The following is a 26,636-nucleotide window of genomic DNA, read 5'->3' as shown; positions in this document are numbered from 1 at the left end:
TCAAATGCAGCTACTGTGCCCATCAAATGCAGCCACTGTGCCCATCAAATGCAGCCACTGTGCCCATCAAACACAGCCACTGCGCCATCAAATGTAACCAATGTGCCCATCAAATGCAGCCACTGTGCCCATCAAACTCAGCCACTGTGCCCATCAAACGCAGCCACTGCGCCATAAAATGTAGCCACTGTGCCCATCAAACGCAGCCACTGTGCCCATCAAACGCAGCCACTGTGCCCATCAAATGCAGCCACACTCCTCGCTCCTCAATGTTTTCTAATCTTCCGTTCCTCTCTTCTTGTCTCTGCTATGATTGGACGATTGATTGGCGGCATCCAATCACAGCGCCTGTCGTTTCAGCCAATCTGGTTACTGGCAACATACCCGGCAACCTGATTAGCCAAGAAGCGGGTAAGTGTTAGCTTCTCTAACACACCACTGAGTAAGCAGCGTTGCGCCCGTTGCTTACCATTTGGGAAGCCTATTAGAACCTATGGCTCTAATCAGGCGCTTCAATACAAATGCCGCCGCTGTAATTCATATGCCCGGCGCCCGACAAGGGGCCGGACACCTGAATAGGGGCGACAGCGGTGCCCATAAATAGATTCGTGCAAGGCATGAATCTATCTATGGTGGGTGACAGGAGAGGGGGGACAAGCAGGAGAGGGGGGGCGACGTTCCTGCGCCCTTTATGGACGCACCGCCACTGGTGTTCATCCATTGATGCCTTGTGTACATTACATTATCTGAAGGTCTCATATTATGTGCATTATTTAACCCCTTCCTTACTGGGCACCTAAACCCCCCTCCTGCCCAGACCAATTTTCAGCTTTCAGCGCTGACGCACTTTGAATGACAATTACGCGGTCATACAAGGCTGTACCCAAATGAAATCTTTTATCATGTATTCCCCACACATAGAGATTTCTTTTGGTGGTATTTAATCACCTCGGGGGGGTGGGGGGGGGGTGTTACTTTTTGCTAAACAAACTAAAAAATTATGTCAGGCGGCACTGATGGGCACTGATAGGCTGCACTGATGGGCACTGATAGGCTGAACTGATGGGCACTGATAGGCTGCGCTGGTGGGCACCGATAGGCACAGATAAGGCGGCACTTATTGGGGACAGATAGATGGCACTGGTAGGTGACACTGATGGGCACTGGTAGGTAACAATGATGGGCAACACTGTTTAAGGCACTGATTAGATGTTGTACTGTGGGCACTTATAGGTGGCACTGTGGACAATGACGGGCACTGGTAGGTGACAATGATGGGCACTGGTAGGTGACAATGATGGGCAGCACTGTTTGAGGCACTGATTAGATGTTGTACTGTGGACACTGATACAGTAGGTGGCCCTGGTGGGCACTGATAGGTGGCACTGTGGACACTGATAGGTGGCACTGTTGACACTGATAGGTGGCGCTGGTGGGCACTGGTAGGTGACAATGATGGGCAGCACTGTTTGAGGCACTGATTAGATGTTGTACTGTGGGCACTGATAGGCGGCACTGGTGGGCACTGATAGGCTGCACTGGTGGGCACCGATAGGCACAGATAAGGCGGCACTTACTGGGGACAGATAAGGCGGCATTGATGCATACAGATAGATGGCACTGATAGTTGGCACTGATGGGCACTGGTAGGTGACAATGATGGGCAGCACTGTTTGAGGCACTGATTAGATGTTGTACTGTGGACACTGATAGGTGGCACTGTGGACACTGATAGGTGGCACTGTGGACACTGATAGGTGGCACTGTGGACACTGGTAGGTGACAATGACGGGCACTGGTAGGTGACAATGATGGGCACTGGTAGGTGACAATGATGGGCAGCACTGTTTGAGGCACTGATTAGATGTTGTACTGTGGGCACTGATAGGTGGCACTGTGGACACTGGTAGGTGGCACTGACAGGTGGCACACATTTATACAGACGATCTGTCTGCAGCTCTCCCTGATCAGGATCGATGTCCCGCTGTCTTCTGCCGGCGATCGGCTTTTTTCCCCTCCTCATGCTATCAGCGTGAGGAGAAAAAATATCTGATTACCGTCTCTGTTTACATCACATGATCAGCTGTCATTGGCTGACAGCTGATCACGTGGTAAGGGCCTGGGATCGACCCCTTACTCCGATCTGTGATCCAGCGAGCCTCATAGACTCACACTCTCCACCTCATCCAATCAGAGAATGTAGGAAATACAAAGAACTCTGTGAATGGCGTCCATGCTGAGCGGCCGACCTCCTGTGCTCACAATGCATTCGGATCGGCCCCTGGAATGAAGCAGAGAGATGATTGGATGAGGGGTGTCGGGGACATGGGCCAGGTATGGGATATACAGAGTTCTATTGGACGAGCTGGAAGAATGTAACTCTCTAGAAAATCTCCATGCCGGGAATTATCCTATAATAATCACATCACTGGTTATATATTGGGATGATGTGATTGGCCGCCCATGTGGGAGGGGCCTATGATGGGGCTCTGGGGACATTCTGCAGCTCAGTCTCCATATTCCTCCCCTGACAGGTCCTCTGGGGGCGGGGCGGACACAGGTGATGAATGATTGGACGGCTGGAATAAATGGGAAGAGATTCCTCCATCTACAAACAAGGAGGACTCCTCCCACCAGTGGGGGGCGCTGTGATCACAAGACACTGAACAGCGGCTGAGCCAGAAACATTTTCCCGCCTCTCCCTTTACCAGAAATCCAACCAATTATCACCGTCTGCTGAGTGGAGGCTCCACCCACTGATAGAAATCCCTCCAATCCTGGCTCAGCCAGCTGCATCTCTGCCAGTGAATGGCCAGATTTAATACTTGCTGATATTAGGACTCCTCCCCCTTCTGTGTCCATATATATTGTATAGATCCATGCTGAGAGTTGTAGTCTGTGACCAGGAACACCGACCTGCATCCTCACCCAGGTCTGTAATCCGGGAGGAACGCCTGCCGTGTGTCATTGTCCCCACTTCACTGACAGCAGAGCTCAGCGGGGGGCCACAATCACACCTCAGAGGGGTCACACAGTTAGGGCCACATTCACACCTCAGAGGGGCCACACAGTTAGGACCCCAATCACACATCAGAGGTGGGGCCACAATCACACCTCAGTGGGGGGCCACATAGGGCGACAATCACACCTCAGAGGGGGCCCCATTGACCCCTCAGAGGGGCCACACAGTTAGGGCCACAATCACACCTCAGTGGGGCCACACAGTTAGGGCCGCATTCACACATCGGAGGGGGCCAAACAGTTAGGGCCCTATTTACACCTCAGTGGGGGGCAGAGTTAGGGCCACAATCACAGCACAGTGGGGGGCCATTCTTACCTCAGAGGGACCACACAGTTAGGGCCCCATTCACACCTCAGAGGGGGCCACAATTACACCTCAGAAGGGGGCACACAGTTAGGTCCCAATTCACATCTCCAAATGGGCCACACAGGGCCACAATTACACATCTCAGAGGGGCCACAGAGTTAGGGCCATATTCACACCTCAGAGGGGGGCCACAGCGTTAGGGCCACAATCACAGCTCACTGGGGGGCCACAAAGTTAGGGTGACAATCACACCTCAGTGGGGGCCACACAGTTGGGGTGACAATCTCACCTCAGAGAGAGTTTCTCTCCTCCATCTGGTGACATCACTTCCTCCCCAGTGCAGCCTGTAGAGGTCAGTCAGTCCTCCATCCTCTGGGGAGCGCTGTGTACATTGTGTGTTCCCGGGGGAAGGGGGAAGGAAGCGCACACCTCTGATCTGAGAGGAAATCTGAGACTGTGAGTAACCATGAGGAGAATTATGTGTGGGGGAGGGGGGAGGAAAAATTATAATAAGAAAATCTGAAGGTCGGAGTAACAAATGATACAACAGATGAGAGTTTTCTCTACTGAATAATAGAAAAATGCCAAAAGCTCAAAGACGCTGAATAAAAATGTGTTTCTATTATGAGGCTCATACATCCCATAATAAGAGGTCTGGGCCTTGTTTGGACTCATGTAGACGGCTGTGTCCGGCCCTATAGTGTAAATGTGGCCCCTTCACCCGCCAGGGAGGGAGCCCACAGGGGCCACACACAGCCGCCAATCACCGCCCACCAATACACACAACTACCTGACTAGAAAGGTGTGTGGGGAGGAGAAATGTGTGCGCACAGCTGTGGTGACTGAGGTACTGTCCACCCATTGACTTGTATAGGAGTGTATATAGAGAGTGTGTGTGTATATAGTGTGTGTGTATATAGTGTGTGTATATATATATATAGAGTGTGTGTATAGGATGTGTGTGTGTATATAGAGAGCTGTGTGTATAGGATGTGTGTGTATATAGGATGTGTGTGTATATATAGAGTGTGTGTGTATATATAGAGTGTGTATAGGAGTGTGTGTATATAGAGTGTATATACAGAGTGTGTGTGTATATATATATATATATATATTTATAGAGTGTATATAGAGTGTGTATATAGAGTGTGTATATATAGGATGTGTGTATATAGAGTGTGTGGGGCTCCCTGACAGGGAATACTCCGCAATCTACACTGGACAGTAATGGAGGGAAAATGAAATGTAATAAGAGGCGGGAAGAGGGGGGGACACATTCCACACAACACTAGAAGGGGGAACTCTACTTCCTGCTCTGTGTGTGTCGGGGGAAGGATTTCTCAGTGACACCTCAGAGTGAGGAGGCGTCCTCCATCTTGTGTCAGGTCAGAGGTCATTGGAGGGAAAATCTTCTCCTTCCTCTTCCATAGAAATGTCCCCTCCAGAGACGGCGCCCCCCACAGCTAGAGACACGGAGTAACATTTATAAAATTGAGTTTTCTTCTCCATTATTGATGAATATACAGAAAGCACAGATAAGACCGGACACCTCATCCTTCTGAGGTAGAAATCCTCTCACAGTCACAGCCCTGAGGAGCCAATCACAGGCACCATCCCCCGCACACCTTTTCCCATCCCCCGCACCCCACACCTCAATGGAGCGCCCTTCATGTGGGAAAGTCGCTCGTGGAGATTTCCGCCGCGGTCACTTGTGCTGCGTTTGTTGCTCATTTATACAAAAGGTGAGTCTGCTTCTTGCATTTGGAGCGCCAATAACCACTTCAGCCCCGGAAGATTTGGCTGCCAAATGACCGGGCCGCTTTTTGCTGCGTCGCTTTAACTGACATTTTTTTTGGCACAAAATTCGAATAGTTTTCAAATCAAATTTGAATTTCTGAAGAGAATAAAAAATAGAATAGAAAATAAAAGAATAGAATAAAAAAAATAGGGTAAAAAATAGAAAATAAATAGAGAAAATAGAATAGAAAATGAAGATATAGAATAAAAAATTTAATAAAATAAAAATAATATCACTATCTTCTAAAATTTCAATTTTCAAATCGAATAAATTTGAATACAATACAAAGGAATAGAATATAAAACAATAGGATATAAAAAATTAAGGAGTAAAACAGAATAAAATTAAAAATAGAATAGATTTGAATACAATAGAAAATAATAGAATAAAAAAAAAACAATCAACAAACAAACAATAAATTTCCATCGGCAATGATTTCCGATTCCCTCCATGAAATCAGTTTAGAGATCCCCGTTATTAGTGATCTGATCAGTGGCGGTGCGTCCATAATGGGCACAGGAGCGCCGCCCCCTCTTTTTCCTGGCACCGCTCTATCATCATAGGTAGATTTATGCAATGCATGACGCTATGGTCGCCGCTGACACCCCCTATTCAGGTGTCCGGACCCTTTTCGGAACCTGAATAACAAAGGCTCTAGTAGGTGCCCAAAAATGCGAACAGCGGGCGCCATGCTGGGCATTCGCTGTCCACTCAGCTGTGTGTTGGCAAAGCAAAGGAATACGCTTTGCTAACACTGAATCTGCCAATCAGGTTGGCGGCTCTGTTACCAGTCACCCGATTGGCTGAAATGTCAGGTGCTGTGATTGGATGCCTGAGAGAGGACAGAAGAAGACACGGAGGATGTGCAGGAGACTGCCGCTGACCCGCTGCGAGACAGGTAAGTGCTGGGCAGCATCTAATGGGGCACAATGGCAGCATCTGATGGGGCACAGTAGTGGCAATCGATGGGCACAGTATCAGCATCTGATGGAGTACAGTGGCTGCGTTTGATGGGCACAGTGGCTGCGTTTGATGGGCACAGTGGCTGCGTTTGATGGGCACAGTGGCTGCAATTGACGGGCACAGTGGCTGCAATTGATGGGCACAGTGGCTGCATTTGATGGGCACAGTGGCTGCGTTTGATGGGCACAGTGGCTGCGTTTGATGGGCACAGTGGCTGCGTTTGATGGGCACAGTGGCTGCGTTTGATGGGCACAGTGGCTGCGTTTGATGGGCACAGTGGCTGCGTTTGATGGGCACAGTGGCTGCATTTGATGTTGATTATTTTTTTCAGTTTGTTTGCCCCCCCAAAAAAATTTGAGCACCAGCCGCCACTGTGTCTGAGAACGATCGCTGTCTCCGGTGTGTGTGGTGATATGTAATGTGTAGAACATCTCCGGATTTTACAGAATGATTCTTTTTATGAGGGTAGACCCGGTGACAGGGTCACCTTCCACCTACATACCTCCAATGGAGCGTGTGACGGAGGAAATACATAAACAAAACATAGATCCAGTAATACAGGAAGGTGAAATTCTTATAGAAAACATTTCCTGCAGACCTGGGCTTGTCCCTCTACATGGGATGAGCTGAAATTCTCTTTATCTAGAGGTGGAAGGATAATGTACCCCGGACTGCTGCACCCGATACTTGGGCAGTGAAGGCCGACCATCCACAGAGGTAAGTACTGGGGGGTGGGGCAGGCTTTATTTTCCTTTTTTTTTTATAATTGTATTTTTATTGAATTGTTTGAAAGTTAACCAAGACATAGAAAGAAAGTCATATCAAAAGATCACTACAAGTGCCTCATCCCAATATACATAGAATGTGATGTTACAAATCATGGGAGACGGGATTAGAATTCACAAGAGATAAATGAGAAATTCAAGGAAATATAAAATCCGGATATAAAAGGAGTGTAGAAATACAAGGAACACATCGGGGTGAATATTATAGCAGAGAATGTAAATGGTTGATGTGAAAAATAAGATGACAAGGGCAGGGAACTTAAGAGGAAGAGAGAAGACCCTATTCACACCGATCCCAATCCTCCCTTATGAAATTACAAGAGAGTATCGCCTACAGTGGCAGTAAGGTGTCCTTACTGGGTTCCCTGGAAGAGCTCAGTAAAGGGGGCAGCAGGAGGGAAACCCCCTTCCCCCGACTGTAAAAGTAATCCAGCGACTCTTTAGCCACTTGGATTACTTTTACAATGTGCAAAATCACCAGCTGGAAAAAATGATACCTCGGCTGCAACAATGACTGAGATTTCACCCTTCCCATCCAAGGATGTACAGGTATCCCCTATGTACAGGTATGCCCTATGTACAGGTATGTCCTATGTACAGGTATGCCCTATGTACAGGTATGTCCTATGTACAGGTATGCCCTATACACAGGTATCCCTTATGTACAGGTATGCCCTATGTACAGGTATGTCCTATGTACAGGTATGTCCTATGTACAGGTATGTCCTATGTACAGGTATGCCCTATGTACAGGTGTGTCCTATGTACAGGTATGCCCTATGTACAGGTATGCCCTATGTACAGGTATGCCCTATGTACAGGTATGTCCCATGTACAGGTATGCCCCATGTACAGGTATGTCCCATGTATAGGTATGTCCCATGTACAGGTATCCCCTATGTACAGGTATGTCCTATGTACAGGTATGTCCTATGTACAGGTATGCCCTATGTACAGGTATGCCCTATGTACAGGTATCCCCTATGTACAGGTATGTCCTATGTACAGGTATCCCCTATGTACAGGTATGCCCTATGTACAGGTATCCCCTATGTACAGGTATGCCCTATGTACAGGTATGTCCTATGTACAGGTGTGTCCTATGTACAGGTATTTCCTATGTACAGGTATGTCCTATGTACAGGTATGCCCTATGTACAGGTGTGTCCTATGTACAGGTGTGTCCTATGTACAGGTATGTCCTATGTACAGGTATGTCCTATGTACAGGTATGCCCTATTTACAGGTATGCCCTATGTACAGGTATGCCCCATGTACAGGTATGCCCCATGTACAGGTATGTCCTATGTACAGGTATGTCCTATGTACAGGTATGTCCTATGTGCAGGTATGCCCTATGTGCAGGTATCCCCTATGTACAGGTATCCCCTATGTACAGGTGTGTCCTATGTACAGATATGCCCCATGTACAGGTGTGTCCTATGTACAGATATGCCCCATGTACAGGTATGTCCTATGTACAGGTATGCCCTATGTACAGGTATGTCCTATGTAAGGTATGCCCTATGTACAGGTATGTTCTATGTACAGGTATGCCCTATGTACAGGTATGCCCTATGTACAGGTATGCCCTATGTAAGGTATGCCCTATGTACAGGTGTGTCCTATGTACAGGTATGTCCTATGTACAGGTGTGTCCCATGTACAGGTATGTCCCATGTACAGGTATGTCCTATGTACAGGTATGTCCCATGTACAGGTGTGTCCTATGTACAGGTATGCCCTATGTAAGGTATGCCCTATGTACAGGTATGTTCTATGTACAGGTATGTCCCATGTACAGGTATGTCCTATGTACAGGTATGTCCTATGTACAGGTGTGTCCTATGTACAGGTATGTCCTATGTACAGGTATGTCCTATGTACAGGTATGTCCTATGTACAGGTATGTCCTATGTACAGGTGTGTCCTATGTACATGTATGCCCTATGTACAGGTGTGTCCTATGTACATGTATGCCCTATGTACAGGTATGCCCTATGTACAGGTACGCCCTATGTACAGGTATGCCATATGTACAGGTATGTCCTATGTACAGGTGTGTCCTATGTACAGGTGTGTCCTATGTACAGGGAAGGGTTAATTCTACTCATCATTTCCTCCCAGGGAATGGTACTGTGACAGACCTAGCTGGGACAGAGGCTTTTGGAGAGGACTGAATGCTGGCCTCTTGCCTTCTGATTTTGGGCCCAGGATTTTAAGGGACCAATACTCTTTGCGAGGTGTATACCTGGGACCTTGAAGTGATGTGACTTTGGAGTCAAGTCCATGTCGTCCCCCCCCCCAAAAAAAAAAACACACAGACTCTGGGAACCCTGTATATGCCATATTATAGTGATGGCTTCATAAAGTTGGGACTCCTAGAATATGATGATGTCATCAACTCCAGCCACCTGTCTGTTGTCAGCCAGAATGTGTTTATTGTAACTAAGTCTATTGTGCGTCTTTCACTCATTGTGGTTTGTGTTAATTAACTCTGCTATTGTGTGAAGGAGTTCTTTTTTTTTTTTTACTTATCTTTTATTTTTATTTTCTCCAACGAATACCATACAGTTAACTTAACCACTTAAGGACCGCCTCCTGCACATATACGTCGGCAGAATGGCACGGATGGGCACAAGCACGTATATATACGTCCTGTACTTGTACCCAGCCGTGGGTCGCGGGACGAAGCTCCGGGGACCGGGTCCGCGGGATCGCCGCTCGAGTGCGGCGATCGGTCCCCGGAGCTGAAGAACGGGGAGAGCCGTGTGTAAACACGGCTTCCCCGGGGGCGTGTCCCGATGTGAGCAGCGGCAGACGTGTTCCAGGAGAGCTCCGGTCATCCTGTCTCCATCCTGTGCCATCCGTGCATCTGCCGACTCAGGGAGCACCGCCACGGCCTAGGGATTGTTCCCCTTCAGCTCCTGCCCTGCCCTGGCTGAAAATTGAGCGGGTTGCCGTTCCCTGGAGGAGACGATTCGCCAGCCTGTACTCGCGGCCGCCGCCGCCATCTTGCCAGCCGGATCCTCACACCATCTGGGACCATCCTCGCTGCTGCCGACTTGGGGGGCACCGCCGCAACACCAGGTGTGTTCCCTTGCCTCTCCTGCTTTGCCCGGGCCGCGTATTGTGCGGTGGAGCCGCTCACGGGGCTGGACGTCCGCTCGGCCATAGCCGGCCTGTAACTGCGGCCGGAGCATCCCATCAATCCACCGGGCCCTGACCATCTGCGGCTCCGGTGCTCTGTCGGGCCATCCTGGTGTCTCCCCTGTGCCTCCTCGTGTCCCTGCTGCGGTTCGGAGGACCCCTGGACTGACGTTGCCTGTGGAGGCCTGCTGAGGCCTAGCTGACGGCGGCCATCTTGCCGGACCTGGGACTCGCGGTGGTGCTATCCCCACCCAGGGCTCCAGAGTACAGGTAGGCCTCCGATACCTGTCCAGCCCATCCCTTCCTCACCTCGTGCTGGGGCCTAGTGGCGGCTGCCACTTAATTCCCCCAGGCCTCATCCTGCTGAACTGCTAGGGCCTCGGCTCTCACATCTCTGCCCCCCTCTCCTTCCTACCAGGGGAGTTTTTGCCTGCCCCCTTGCAATCATCACCCCGGACTCGAGTGCTGCGGTTCCCCCCTCTCTGTGCCTTCCCCAGTGCGGATGCCACCAAAAAAGCATAAGTCGGCCAAGTCCACTCCGCAACAGAATCCACCGACCTCCCCCTCGTCGCGCCCAGACACCGTTCTGATCGGGAGACTACAGGCCCTACTGGCCGATTTGGAGATGGAGCCCGGAGACGCTCCGGTGGCAACGACATCTGCTCCTATACCGCAAGATAGTACCGCCACGATCCTTGCAGCCATTGAACAGAGCAGAACCTCATTACTGATGCGCATAGATCACCTTGCGGAGGACTGCACCCTGATAAGGAACGACTTGGACAAAATCAGGGGGAGGATAACTGAGTCTGAATCCAGGATCTCAGCTACCGAGGATCTCGCCGCTACCCACGTCGTCTCCATTGCTGAGCTGCAGCGCACAGTGCAGGCCCTCGTTGCCAAGTCTGACGATGCCGAAAACCGGCTCAGGCGGAACAATATTAGAGTCCTTGGCCTACCTGAGGGGGATGAGGGGGACCGTCCAGCGGAATTCGCGGAGGAGTTCTTTAAGGACCTGCTGGGTATTACTGCTGTCACTCCTACCTATGTGGTTGAAAGAGCCCATCGGGTGCCCACGGGCCGAGCCGTCCCAGGAAACCTCCCTAGACCCTTCCTGGTCCGCTTTCTGAATTACCGAGACAGAGACAGAATTTTGGCGGAAGCTCGTAAACATCCCACACTTAAACATGGCAATGCCTCCATCCTCCTTTTCCCTGACTTCTCGGCTGAGTTGCAGAGGAAGAGAAAGACTTTCAACGATGTCCGTAAACGGCTTAGAGGAAAAAATATTAAATACGGCATGCTTTACCCTAGCCGACTACGGGTCCAACATGACGGCAAAGTTTGGTTTTTTGACACTCCTTCGGAGGCTGATGACTGGCTGGCTACTCTGGGCTAATCGTCTCCCTTAGACGCTACTTGATGCACGGATCATTCATATCCTGAACTCCCTGTCCTTTTATCTTCCTTTTCACACAGGCCGGAGCTACGGCGAGCACACCCTTACGCTGGATAAGCATCTACCCCTTGCAAATTGACTTTGCTTAGCTCGCAAGACGTTCCCTGACCTGTTTCTCATACACCTTTTTGGAGAAACCCTATCATAGGGCTGAGCCTGCAGCTTAGTTTAGTGCTGCAGAGGACTGTATGGTGGCCTAATTTTTAGGTCTAGCTATACAAGTATTGTGTTTCTGTTTTTGGGTAAAGACCACTTCCTGGCCTCCATGATGTTCTGGGGGGTAGGGGGAATTGGTAGGATAAGCACCTGGTGCTTGGGAAGTTGTAGTTTTGTTTCTGTGATGGTTTACATGTGTGTTCTGTGTTTCACGTACAATGGCTCATGCTTCACTGCTGCTCACCAGGTGTCACCTGCTAGACGAATGTTAATCTCCTCTAATTATTTTGGCCGAAGTCCCTATGGCGTCACGTGATCAGGATTCATTTTCTGTGGTATCCTGGAACGTACGTGGACTCAACTCCAAGTTTAAGAGGGCGCTTCTTTTTCAATACATCAAACAATTCAATCCATCGATCCTGGTCCTGCAGGAGACACACCTGGTGGGCAGTAAGCTCATGGCTTTGAAAAGGCCCTGGGTACAGAAGGCCTTTCATGCCTCCTACTCAACGTATGCGAGGGGAGTTTCCATCTTGATACATAAGTCTCTCCCATGTGTCATAGAAGCGGTTCACACGGACCCGCTGGGTAAATTTGTTATATTGGTACTCACGTTGTGGCAGCAGAGGTATGTTCTTGCAGGTATATATGTGCCACCACCCTTTAAATCTGAAATTTTGTATACTATACTGGAGAGGATCACCCCCTACTGTCCTGCAAAAATATTGTTTTTGGGCGACTTTAATGCCATCCTCTCCCCTGATTTGGATAGACCCTTGCCGCCTAAGTCCTTCACAGGGGAGTTGTCTAATTGGGCATTAGCTGCGGGGGTAACGGAAGTCTGGAGGTGGAAATTCCCATCCACTAAAAGCTTTTCATGTTTTTCTACCACATACAAAACCGCCTCCAGAATTGACTATGCTTTTGCTAACCCCTCCATGCTGATGGATGTTCTAGACGCATCTTATTTGTCCAGTGGTCTCTCTGACCACAGCCCCCTGCAGATCACCCTGCGCATCTCCTCCTCTCGTAGTGGCTCTATGTGGCGGCTTGGTGCGCAGTGGATTTCCCAACCTGATATAGCGGAACAGGCCCCCCAAGCCTTGCGTGCTTACTGGGACTCTAATGAAGGGTCGTCCTCTCCTGAGATAGTCTGGGATGCTTTCAAGGCATTCACAAGGGGCCATTACATCTCGGCCATCAAGGGGGTCAGGGTGCAGCAAACTGCTGCCACGGTGGCGTTGGAGAATGGGGTGGAGTTGGCTTCGGCCCAGTATGGATTGGATCCCTCCGCCTCAAACTTTGATGCGTTGCAGGCATCCAAACGCAGTCTTCACCTTCATGTCACAGAGGTTACTAGATTGGAACTGTATCATAAGAAACAAACATTTTTTGAACAGGGGGACAGGAATGGCAGACTGTTGGCAATGATGTCCCAGCATGACACCCCGAGTACAATGATTCCTGAGCTCGCCTCTCCCACGGGTGAGGCCATCTCATCTCCAGAGGCCATTTTGCTAGCGTTCCGGGACTTTTACCAATCCTTATACGCCACCACATTACCCACGGGTTTAGACCCAAAGGAACTGGAACTCCTGCTAGATCCAATCGCCCTGGGTTGGCTCTCCGATTCAGAGAGATCACATTTGGTTGCCCCAATAACTGCCGAGGAGGTTCTCGCTGTGATTAACTCCCTGTCCACTGGCAAGGCTCCTGGCCCTGATGGTCTTCCGGTAGACTTTTACATAGCACATGCCGGCATGTTGGCTCCCCGGCTGTCTGCCCTGTTTTCTCACTGCCTGAAGCGGGGCTCTCTCCCACCCTCCATGGCGCACGCGCATGTTATTCTCATTCCCAAATCTGGTAAGGATCCCAAGTTATGTGCCTCCTATAGACCCATAGCGCTTCTCAATAACGACCTCAAAATTCTGACTAAGCTCCTCACGGCTAGGCTTAGCACTTTACTCCCCTCCCTCATAGACTCGGATCAGACTGGTTTCATGACCCACAAGTCTACAGATATTAACCTTCGTAGATTGTTCACTAATCTTCATGCACAACATGACAATCAGGGTACCAGAGTAGTTGCCTCCCTTGATATTGAGAAGGCATTCGACTCATTAGAATGGCCTTTCCTATGGGAGATTCTGCGAAGGATGGGATTCCCCCTGGTGTTTATACAATGGCTGCAGACTATATATCATTCACCGACGGCTGCCATTCGCTTAGGGGGTCGGCTATCTCCTGTTTTTAAGCTTGCTAGGGGTACGCGGCAGGGCTGTCCTCTCTCTCCGGCCCTATTTGCTATTGCCATGGAACCAGTGGCTGAGGCACTACGTGTCTCGCCACATGTTAGAGGTCTCCGGTTGGCCTGGCTGGAGGAGAGGGTGGCCCTGTACGCTGATGACCTCCTCCTTTTTCTAAATGATGCCGGCCCTTCTCTACAGGGGGCACTGCAGGTCCTAGAACAATTTGCTGAGGTGACAGGGCTTAAAGTCAACTGGTCGAAGTCACAATTGCTTGCTATTGATGAGAATGCTAGGGGAGGGGCGTCGGCTTCTCTTCAGCTACAATGGGTTGATGATTTTACATACTTAGGGGTACGTGTCTCGAGGAATGTGGCTGATTTTCTTCCGATGAACTTGACCCCGGTGGTCAACTCAGTCAGGGCCAAGCTGAAAGCATGGGAGAACCTTCCTCTATCCCTGTTAGGGCGTGTCAATCTTATTAAAATGAAAATCCTTCCCAAGTTCACGTATTTGTTTCGTAACTCCCCTCAGTGGATCCCCAAATCGTTTTTTTTCCACCTAAACCAACTCTTCTCCTCCTTTCTATGGGGCCCACGCCCTCCCCGCTTCAAGTTAACCACTCTCATGCGCCCTTGTTCGCAGGGGGGACTAGCGTTCCCGGACTGCCACAAATATTTCATTGCGACTCAATTAGTCACTGCATTCTGGTGGCTTGTTCCGGATACATCCAATTCGGCCTGGGCCACTGAAGCCGCAGTGTTGGGGTCTGCGGAGGCCTTGTCGAACCTCCTATTGCGGGGTCCGAGGGCTCCGTACAACCTGACCCCCTCTATGTGCACCACCCTTAGGGCCTGGAGGGAGGGCCTGGCCTGTGAAAAATATCCCTCAACGGCAGTATCCCCGAACGCCCCCCTCTGGAACAATCCCACACTTAGTCACTTTGTCAACATCCCAGACCCGGTGGTGTGGACCAAGTATCACATTAAAATTCTCTCTGATATCACCGCAGACCTCTCAATTTTCTCCTTTGATTGTTTAAAGTCTAAACACAATGTCCCGCCCTCACATGGATTCAGATACCTTCAGTTGTCCCATGCTTTCAGGGCCCAGTTTCCACCAGGCGAAAGGCAACTGGTGCAGTCTGACTTGGAGCGGATTTTGCGCTTCGACTGTGCAAACAAACCCACCTCTGTGTTATATGCACATCTCCTCCGAGTCTCTTCTCCTGAATTGTCCAGGCTCCGCCAGCAATGGGGCCGGGACGATCCGGAACTGGACTCTGAGGACTGGGTGGATATATGGGACTTCCCATTTAAGATACTGGTCTCCCTGAGAGATCGCCTTATTCAATACAAGATTGTCCACAGAGCGTATCTCACTCCCGCCCGAGTGCACCGGATGAGGTCCTCCCTCTCCCCGGAGTGCTGGCGTTGTGACCATGCTCAAGGGGACTACATTCATATTTTCTGGTCCTGCCCGGTCATAACAGCTTTTTGGTCACAAGTCTTTTTGGAGGTGAACGAACTGTTCAGTATCTCTATTGTCCCGTCCCCAAGAATATGCCTGCTGGGACTGGTGGAGGACCTGGTGCCCAGGGTGGCTGAGAGAACCCTGTTGGGACTCTTGCTGTTCTATGCCAGGAAGTCCATCGTCCTGTGCTGGAAGCGTAGGGCCCCTCCCTCGTTGGGACTCTGGAAAACACTTGTCAATAATGTGATACCCCTATACAAAGATACCTATGTACACAGAGGCTGTCCGAAAAAATATGACAGAGTCTGGTCTAAATGGTTGGCAGAGCCCTCCACCGCGGCTGCGGATTAGGAGGCTTCTTTGATTTCTGATAGCGTTGCTTGAAGTCTTACTGAACCGTCCCCTGTTGGCACAACAACTTGGGTGACCATGTTTCACCATCCTCCTACCCCTGGAGCTTGAGCCAGACCACCTCATTTGATGACAGTTTAATATGGTAGTCGCCAATTTCTATTGTGTCTTGGTTCTGTACTGCTACCTTGCGACCCCTGCGTGGGTCCTGACCGTGTTGTAAGCCAGATGTTGGCTGTGCTATTGTACGTTGTATTGTCTATGTGTTTTTACAAATAAAATAAAAAAGATTTTCAAAAAAAAAAAAAACACGGCTTCCCCGTGCTTCACTGTGGCGGCGTATCGATCGCGTCATCCCCTTTATAGGGGAGACACGATCGATGACGTCACACCTACAGCCACACCCCCCTACAGTTGTAAACACACACTAGGTGAACCCCAACTCCTACAGCGCCCCCCTATGGTTAACTCCCAAACTGCAACTGTCATTTTCACAATAAACAATGCAATTTAAATGCATTTTTTTGCTGTGAAAATGACAATGGTCCCAAAAATGTGTCAAAATTGTCCGAAGTGTCCGCCATAATGTCGCAGTCACGAAAAAAATCGCTGATCGCCGCCATTAGTAGTAAAAAAAATAAAAAAAATAAAAATGCAATAAAACTATCCCCTATTTTGTAAACGCTATAAATTTTGCGCAAACCAACCGATAAACGATTATTGCGATTTTTTTTTTACCAAAAATAGGTAGAAGAATACGTATCGGCCTAAACTGAGGGAAAAAAAATTGTTATATATGTTTTTGGGGGATATTTATTATAGCAAAAAGTAAAAAATATTGGCCCAGATTCAAGAAGCACTTGCGCCGGTTGCGCAGCGCAAGTGCTTACTTGCTCTGGTGTAACGAGTGCTCCTGATTCAGGAACATCGCTACGCGGACTGCAGCCTAAGATATGACAGACATAAGCCTCCTTATGCCTTCATATCTTTGGCTGCATTCTTGCGTTGGCCGCTAGGGGGCGCGGCCATTGTGATCTGTGTATAGTATGCAAATTGCATACTAACACCGATTCACAAAAGTTGCGCGGGCCCTGCGCACGCAAGGTACGGAGTTTCCGTACGGCGACTTTAGCATAAGGCTGCTCCTACTCATAGTAGGCGCAGCCAATGCTAAAGTATAGCCACCCTTCCCGCTCGTGAAATTTGAATTTCACGTCGTTTGCGTAAGTGATTCGTGAATGGCGCTGGACGCCATTCACGTTCACTTAGAAGCAAATGACGTCCTTGCGACGTCATTTGCCGCAATGCACGTCGGGAAAGTTTCCCGACGGAGCATGCGCTGTACGCTCGGTGCGGGAGCGCGCCTAATTTAAATTAGGGGAACATTTACATTACGCGCGCTTACGCCGGGCAATTTTGCCGGCGCGCCCGCGCAATTCACGGAGCTGCTGCTCCGTGAATCGCGGGCAAAGCAAAATATTTGCGGGGGCGCAGGGCAAAATCGTTGCCTTGCGCATCCGCAAATATTGCGCAGATGTACCTGAATCTGGGCCTCTGCATTTTTTTCAAAATTGTCGCTCTATTTTTGTTTATAGCGCAAAAACTAAAAAACGCAGAGGTGATCAAATACCACCAAAAGAAAGCTCTATTTGTGGGGGAAAAAAGGACGCCAATTTTGTTTGGGAGCCACGTCGCGCGACCGCGCAATTGTCTGTTAAAGCGACGCAGTCCCGAACTGTAAAAACACCTTGGGTCTTTAGCCAGCATATTGGTCCGGGGCTTAAGTGGTTAAAGTACTTGTGCCAATAATATTACATTTACAAATACATAATTCACGTAAACTGTCCTGCTCCAGAGCCTTATCTATACAGTATTCATTCCTATTACTCCCTTTTTCCCACCCCCCCCTCCCTTCTCCCCCCCCCAAAAAAAAAAGAAAAAAGAAGGGGGAGGTTCTCTATTTCCCTTCCTCTCCCCTCGTCCCCCCCCCCTTCCCTCGAAACAAAAAAAACCTTCCCTCCTTCCCTCATGTCCTCTATGGATCCTCTCAATTCCCCTCCATAAGCCTCTTTCCTTCTTCAGATCTCGTGAACATATTCCATCCTGACCAAGTATCGTTATACTGTGTCCTCCTATTCTGCGCTGAAAGCACCAAATCTTCCATTGCTCCTACCGTGTTTCCCCGAAAATAAGACCGGGTCTTATATTAATTCTGGCTACAAAAAACACACTAGGGCTTATTTTCAGGGGATGTCTTATTTTTTATGGTATGTACAAAAAAGTTTCCCCCCCTGTCAGCTCTGGAGTCAGCATTGTGAAATTCTGTAATCCCAAAAATAAACCTTTGTTTAAAGACCTTATGAAATGATGTAATCCGTTGTGTAAAAAGATGATATCATGTGCAGTGTGTCTCCTTGTGTAACATTATTGTGGAAAATACCTTAATTACAGTGCTGCTTGCCGCTCACGTGACCCACTAGAGCTCTTCTTCCCTACTCCAAATACTGCAGAGGGAGGGGGCCAAGATCCCCAATGATGTCAGCCCCACTCTGAGTACTGCAGTGGGTAGGGGTTTAATAAAGTTTTATTGAAAAAAAAACAGCTGACATCAGCCGGGAGGAGAGGAGAAGAGCTCCGGTGGGTCACGTGAGCACTCAGCAGTGCTGTAAATAAGGTATTTTCCACAATAAAGTTACAAAAGGGAGACACACTGCACATTATATAATCTTTTTACAGAACGGATTACATGTTTTTACAAGGACTTTAACTAGGGCTTATTTTTGGGGTAGGGCTTATATTGCAGCCCTCCCAGAAACTCACGCTAGGTCTTATTTTTGGGGTAGGGCTTATATTGCAGCCCTCCCAGAAACTCACGCTAGGTCTTATTTTTGGGGTAGGGCTTATTTTCAGAGAAACAGGGCACTTCTTGGATCCTATTGAGCCACCCTGAAATACAGGGTGCCCTTGTATCCCTCCACCTCAGCGTGACTTCTGCCCTTGCCGCATTTATCATGTGGCACACCACTGATTTTCTATATTTTTTCCCAGGTATCTGTGAACTATGCAGTAAAAAGAAAAAGCGGGATCATCCGGTTATCAAATCTTCAATAAATTTTTGACTAATTCTTCGTACCTCCTCCCAATAGTACCTCATTTTATTACAGGACCAAAAAATATGTAAAAGTGTACCCTGTTCTCTACCGCATCTCCAGCAACTTCCGTCCACCTGTTTATCAATATGGTGTAACCTTTCTGGAGTATAGTACCATTGTGTTAAGAGCTTATAGTTCGCTTCTTGCGTCTTTGAACACACCGAAGAATTGACTGCCATAAATATTATCTGTTTATGTTGGGTTGGGGTGTGTGAAGGAGTTCTGTGTTGATATGTATGATAATCAGTGTTGCTCACGAATATTCGTATTGCGAATATTCGGCTCGAATATGGCATATTCGAGTATTCGCGAATATTTCGAATTTCGCGGCCAATATTCGCTATTCCGAATATTCGGATTTTTTCAATTTTATTTTTAGAACAGATCACATCCTAGAGATCTCCATCGACGTCTAAAAGCATTGCTGGTATGATTAGAGACCTTGGGCCGAGTAGCTGAAGTGATCATTTTATATTGCCGAAAAATCGCAATGCGATTATTCGGCAATAGGAATATTGCGCGATTATTTTCTCCGCCCTTCTTTTGCATCAGAGCCAATCAGAGTGCTCCTACAGCATTTGTCGAAATTCCGCAATAAATATCGCATTCGCATTTTGCGAAATTTCGATAAAATATCACGAATATTCTGAGCCAATCAGAGTGCTCCTACAGCAATTGTCGAAATTCGCAATAAATATCGCATTCGCATTTCGCGAAATTTCGATAAAATATCACGAATATTCTGAGCCAATCAGAGTGCTCCTACAGCATTTGTCGAAATTCCGCAATAAATATCGCATTCGCATTTCGCGAAATTTCGATAAAATATCACGAATATTCTGAGCCAATCAGAGTGCTCCTACAGCATTTGTCGAAATTCCGCAATAAAGATCGCATTCGCATTTTGCGAAATTTCGATAAAATATCACGAATATTCTGAGCCAATCAGAGTGCTCCTACAGCATTTGTCGAAATTCCGCAATAAATATCGCATTCGCATTTCGCGAAATTTCGATAAAATATCACGAATATTCTGAGCCAATCAGAGTGCTCCTACAGCATTTGTCGAAATTCCGCAATAAATATCGCATTCGCATTTTGCGAAATTTCGATAAAATATCAAGAATATTCTGAGCCAATCAGAGTGCTCCTACAGCATTTGTCGAAATTCCGCAATAAATATCGCATTCGCATTTTGCGAAATTTCGATAAAATATCACGAATATTCTGAGCCAATCAGAGTGCTCCTACAGCAATTGTCGAAATTCGCAATAAATATCGCATTCGCATTTCGCGAAATTTCGATAAAATATCACGAATATTCTGAGCCAATCAGAGTGCTCCTACAGCATTTGTCGAAATTCCGCAATAAATATCGCATTCGCATTTCGCGAAATTTCGATAAAATATCACGAATATTCTGAGCCAATCAGAGTGCTCCTACAGCATTTGTCGAAATTCCGCAATAAAGATCGCATTCGCATTTTGCGAAATTTCGATAAAATATCACGAATATTCTGAGCCAATCAGAGTGCTCCTACAGCATTTGTCGAAATTCCGCAATAAATATCGCATTCGCATTTCGCGAAATTTCGATAAAATATCACGAATATTCTGAGCCAATCAGAGTGCTCCTACAGCATTTGTCGAAATTCCGCAATAAATATCGCATTCGCATTTTGCGAAATTTCGATAAAATATCAAGAATATTCTGAGCCAATCAGAGTGCTCCTACCAAAATTTCGCAATTATGTTCGCATTCGCAATAGCGAAATTTCGCAATCATTTCATTTCGATAAAATATCACGAATATTCGAATTTAGCGAATATTTCTCGAATATTCGGCTATATATTCGTGATATATCGCGAAATCGAATATGGCGTATTCTGCTCAACACTAATGATAATGTGTATTGTAGTTAGGGAGCTAGGAGACAGCCAGGCTAGGAACTCAAAGGTCATGCCTAGGCTGTATAACCACTTCCATACCAGGTACTTACGCAGCTTCCCGCCCAAGCCAATTTTCAGCACTGTCGCACTTTGAATGGCAATTGCGCTGTCATGCTACACTGTACCCAAACAAAATTGGCGTCCTTTTTTCCCCACAAATAGAGCTTTCTTTTGGTGGTATTTGATCACCTCTGCGATTTTTTTTTTTGCGCAACAACTAAAAAAAGGCTGAAAATTTGGAAAAAAAATTACGTTTTTATTTTTTTCTGTTAATTTTTTTGTAAATAAGTTTTCTCTTTCAATTACGGGCACTGATATGGCGGCACTAATGGGCACCGATGAGATGGCACTGATGGACATCGATGAGGTAGTACTGACGGGCACAGATGAGGTGGCACTGATTGGCGGCGCTGGTATGCGACACTGATGGGCACACATAGGCGGCACTGATGGGCACACATAGGCGGCACTGATGGGCACCCATAGGCGGCACTGATGGGCACCCATAGGCGGCACTGATGGGCACTCATGGGCGGCACTGGGCACTCATGGGCGGCACTGATGGATACTTATGGGTGGCACAGATGGGCACTGATAGGTGGGCACTGGGCATGGGTGGGCACTGTGGGGTGGCACTGATGGACACTGGGGTGGCGCTGATGGACACTGGGGTGGCGCTGATGGACACTGGGGTGGCAGCACTGATTGTTGCCAGTCAGTGCCCATTTGTGGGCACTGACTGGCATCTTTTTTCTTTATGCTTTTTTTTTTTATTTATTTTTTAGACCTTTTTTTTTTTTTTCTGGCTTTTTTTTTTTTTTGCCCACCCTGGTGCTCCAGGGTGGGCATCCCTGGTGGTCCAGTGTGGCGATCCGAGGGGGGGCTGCGCTGATAAACAATCAGCGCGAACCCCCCCTGTCAGGAGAGCCGCTGATCGGCTCTCCTCTTATCGTGTCTGTCAGACGCGAGTGAGGAAGAGCCATCAACGGCTCTTCCTGTTTACATCGTGATCAGCCGTGATTGGACACGACTGATCACGTGGTAAAGTGTCTCCGCCGGAGGCTCTTTACCGAGATCGGAGATGCAGGGTGTCAGACTGACACCCCGCATCACCGATCGCTGCGCTGCGCGCCCCCACGGGCACGCGCGGCATGAAATCCTGCAGGACGTTCTAGAACGTCCTGTCAGGATTTCATAACCACTTCCCGGACGTAAATCGGCCATAGGCCGGGCGGGAAGTGGATAAAGGATTGGTAATTGGCTTATGTTGATTAGGTTTACAGCTTGCCAGTGTCATCTTAAGAGCATTATAGGCCCCCGGGCAATACAGCGCACTGGGGCCCTGTCTACACAATCACGCACGAGAATTTACTGACAAAACTCATAAAATTTACTGGCAGAACCACATTTTTTACTGCCACTGCAAAAAAAAGTACCTAAAATTACAGTTTTCAGTGCCGAACAATGCAAATGTCAGTATTTAAACTATAAACATATAGCTAGTGCTATTAGAAATGTGTTTAACCACTTAAGCCCCGGACCATATTGCTGCCTAAAGACCCAAGGTGTTTTTACAGTTTGGGACTGCGTCGCTTTAGAGACAATTGTGCGGTCGCGCGACGTGGCTCCCAAACAAAATTGGCGTCCTTTTTTTCCCACAAATAGAGCTTTCTTTTGGTGGTATTTGATCACCTCGGCGGTTTTTATTTTTTGCGCTATAAACAAAAATAGAGCGACAATTTTGAAAAAAATGCAATATTTTTTACTTTTTGCTGTAATAAATATCCCCCAAAAACATATATAATTTTTTTGTTTTCCTCAGTTTAGGCCGATACGTATTCTTCTACTTATTTTTGGTAAAAAAAATCGCAATAAGCGTTTATCGATTGGTTTGCGCAAAATGTATAGCGTTTACAAAATAGGGGATAGTTTTATTGCATTTTTATTATTTTTTTTTTTTTTACTACTAATGGCGGCGATCAGCGATTTTTTTTTCGTGACTGCGACATTATGGCGGACACTTCGGACAATTTTGACACATTTTTGGGACCATTGTCATTTTCACAGCAAAAAATGCATTTAAATTGCATTGTTTATTGTGAAAATGACAGTTGCAGTTTGGGAGTTAACCACAGGGGGCGCTGTAGGAGTTATGTTTCACCTAGTGTGTGTTTACAACTGTAGGGGGGTGTGGCTGTAGTAATGACGTCATCGATCGAGTCTCCCTAATAAAAGGGATCACTCGATCGATGCGCCGCCACAGTGAAGCACGGGGAAGTCGTGTTTACATACGGCTCTCCCCGTTCTTCAGCTCCGGGGAGCGATCGCGACGGCGCGGCTATAAACAAATAGCCGCGCCGTCGTCCCGGATCGCTCCCCGAAGGGACCCGACCGCCGCAAGTCGCGGGGGGGGGGTCCCGATCGGACCCCCGACCCACGTCTAGGCAGGGACGTACATGTACGCCAATGTGCCTGTCCGTGCCATTCTGCCGACGTACATGTACATGCGGCGGTCTGGAAGTGTTTAAGTTAAACAAAAGTAAAAAAAAAATGTCTTCATTGACATGAAGGTCAGGTTACTATAACCCAGCCAGCACAGAGTTTCCTCTTACATCAGAGTCTGCAGGGTTCCCCCTTACAGTGAAAGGGAACTCTTATGTAAAGGGGAACGCTGCAGATCATGATCTAAGGGGGGGAACTCTGATGTGGAGGGGGGCTCTGGTGACCAGAGACCACCTTATATCAGAGTCCACTGCTTTCTCTTTCCCACTTACTTCACTGAGTTCCCCCTTGCATTGTAAGGGGGAATCCTGCAGACTCTGATGTAAAGGGGAACTCTAATATAGGAGGGAGAACCTTTATATCAGTGCCCCCTTACATTTTTGCATTCACTCCCCCCTTACATCAGCACTCGTGGAGGACCGGATCTTCTCTGTGATTTCCGCAAACTGGGCATGGTCAGTTCTAACCCGTCACTCTCCACAATTTTTTAGTGGGATTGCTGGGCAGCCGGTGGGGCCCCCCCAGGCAAGCGGGGCCCCCGGGCAACTGCCCAGCGTGCCCAATGGAAAAGATGGCCCTGCAGCTTGTACTGTCATCCTTCTGTATATATTGTGTGAGATCTCAAATAAAAAAAGGTATTCCTGAATCAGTGCCGGCCCAAGACATTGTGCTGCCTGGGACCAAGAATGAAACGCTGCCCCCCCCCCCCCCCAGAAAAAAAATCACGCCCACCAAAAGCCCCCACATTCATTATTTTATATCATGATAACTAAAGGGGACCTGTCATGTCTCTATACATGTATATAGGAGAATAAAGAGGACCTGTCATTACTCTATACATGTATATAGGAGAATAAAGAGGACCTGTCATGTCTCTATACATGTATATAGGAGTATAAAGAGGACCTGTCATGGCTCTATTCATGTATATAGGAGAATAAAGAGGACCTGTCATGGCTCTATACATGTATAAAGGAGTATAAAGAGGACCTGTCATGTCTCTATTCATGTATATAGGAGAATAAAGAGGACCTGTCATGTCTCTATTCATGTATAGGAGTATAAAGAGGACCTGTCATGGCTCTATACATGTATAAAGGAGTATAACGAGGCCCTATCGTGGCTCTATAGATGTATAAAGAGGACCCTTCATGGCTCTATACATGCATATAGGCGTATAAAAGGACCTGTCATGTCTCTATTCATGTATATAGGAGAATAAAGAGGACCTGTCATGTCTCTATTCATGTATAAAGGAGTATAAAGAGGACCTGTCATTACTCTATACATGTAAAGGGATATCAAGAGGACCTGTCATGGCTCTATAAATGTATATAGGAGTATAAAGAGTACTTGACATGGCTCTATACATGTATAGTAGAATAAAGAAGACCTGTCATGTCTCTATACATGTATATAGGAGTATAAAGAGGACCTGTCATGGCTCTATACATGTATATAGGAGAATAAAGAGGACCTGTCATGTCTTTATTCATGTATATAGGAGAATAAAGAGGACCTGTCATGGCTCTATACATGTATAAAGAGGACCTGTCATTACTCTATACATGTATAAAGAGGACCTGTCATTACTCTATACATGTATATAGGAGTATAAAGAGGACCTGTCATGATGGCTCTATACATGTATATAGGAGAATAAAGAGGACCTGTCATGGCTCTATACATGTATATAGGAGAATAAAGAGGACCTGTCATGTCTCTATACATGTATATAGGAGTATAAAGAGGACCTGTCATGTCTCTATACATGTATAAAGGAGTATAAAGAGGACCCGTCATGGCTCTATACATGTATATAGGAGAATAAAGAGGACCTGTCATGTCTCTATACATGTATATAGGAGTATAAAGGGGACCTGTCATGTCTCTATACATGTATAAAGGAGAATAAAGAGGACCTGTCATGTCTCTATACATGTATAGGAGTATAAAGAGGACCTGTCATGGCTCTATACATGTATATAGGAGTATAAAGAGGACCTGTCATGGCTCTATACATGTATAGGAGTATAAAGAGGACCTGTCATGGCTCTATACATATATAGAAGAATAAAGGGGACCCGTCATGGCTCTATTCATGTATATAGGAGTATAAAGAGGACCTGTCATGGCTCTATACATGTATAAAGGAGAATAAAGAGGACCTGTCATGGCTCTATACATGTATAGGAGTATAAAGAGGACCTGTCATGGCTCTATACATGTATAGGAGTATAAAGAGGACCTGTCATGGCTCTATACATGTATATAGGAGAATAAAGAGGACCTGTCATGGCTCTATACATGTATAGGAGAATAAAGAGGACCCGTCATGTCTCTATTCATGTATATAGGAGTATAAAGAGGACCTGTCATGTCTCTATACATGTATATAGGAGTATAAAGAGGACCTGTCATGGCTCTATACATGTATAGGAGAATAAAGAGGACCTGTCATGTCTCTATTCATGTATATAGGAGTATAAAGAGGACCTATCATGTCTCTATACATGTATATAGGAGTATAAAGAGGACCTGTCATGGCTCTATACATGTATATAGGAGAATAAAGAGGACCTGTCATGGCTCTATACATGTATATAGGAGTATAAAGAGGACCTGTCATGGCTCTATACATGTATATAGGACTATAAAGAGGACCTGTCATTACTCTATACATGTAAAGGGATATCAAGAGGACCTGTCATGGCTCTATAAATGTATATAGGAGTATAAAGAGTACTTGACATGGCTCATGTATAAAGGAGTAGAACGAGGGCCTGTCATGGCTCTATACATGTATAAAGAAGTATAAAGAGGACCTGTCATGGCTCTATACATGTATATAGAGGACCTGTGGAGACTCTATACATGTAAAGGAATATAAAGAGGACCTGCCATGGCTCTATACATGTATATAGTAGAATAAAGAGGACCTGTCATGTCTCTATACATGTATATAGGAGTATAAAGAGGACCTGTCATGTCTCTATTCATGTATATAGGAGAATAAAGAGGACCTGTCATGGCTCTATACATGTATAAAGAGGACCTGCCATGGCTCTATACATGTATCCAGGAGTACAGAAGGGACCTGTGAATTGCCGTCAGCCACAATGTATTTTGCGCAAACTAATTAATGTACGCTAATTGTGTTTTTTTTTGTTGTACCATAAAAATGTAGAAGAATACATATTGGCCTTAACTGAAGAAAATAGTTAATTTTTTCTAAATTTTGGGGATATTTATTATAGCAAAAAGTTAAAAAATATATATATTTATAGCACAAAAAATAAAAAACGCAGAGGTGATCAAATATC

At 47.0% G+C, this 26,636-nt stretch overlaps 1 protein-coding gene across 6 annotated transcripts in view; it reads left to right on the top strand.

The window, feature by feature from the left end:
* Positions 1–2,867: 2,867 nt before the first annotated feature.
* Positions 2,868–26,636, top strand: part of LOC120933759 (NACHT, LRR and PYD domains-containing protein 3-like) — a 250,256-nt gene continuing 226,487 nt past the window's right edge. For 3 of the 6 annotated variants that reach the window (XM_040347146.1, XM_040347147.1, XM_040347140.1), the window contains exon 1: positions 6,677–6,806. The gene's annotated coding sequence lies outside the window, so the exon portion shown is untranslated. Of the gene's footprint in view, positions 2,933–3,630; positions 3,785–6,675; positions 6,807–26,636 lie in introns of those variants that run through there. The other 3 variants (XM_040347144.1, XM_040347141.1, XM_040347145.1) reach the window with 3 other exon arrangements.

The sequence above is a fragment of the Rana temporaria genome, chromosome 3 (genome assembly GCF_905171775.1).
Source record: "Rana temporaria chromosome 3, aRanTem1.1, whole genome shotgun sequence".
Lineage (NCBI taxonomy): Eukaryota > Metazoa > Chordata > Amphibia > Anura > Ranidae > Rana > Rana temporaria.
This window is presented reverse-complemented; position numbering and strand designations above follow the sequence as displayed.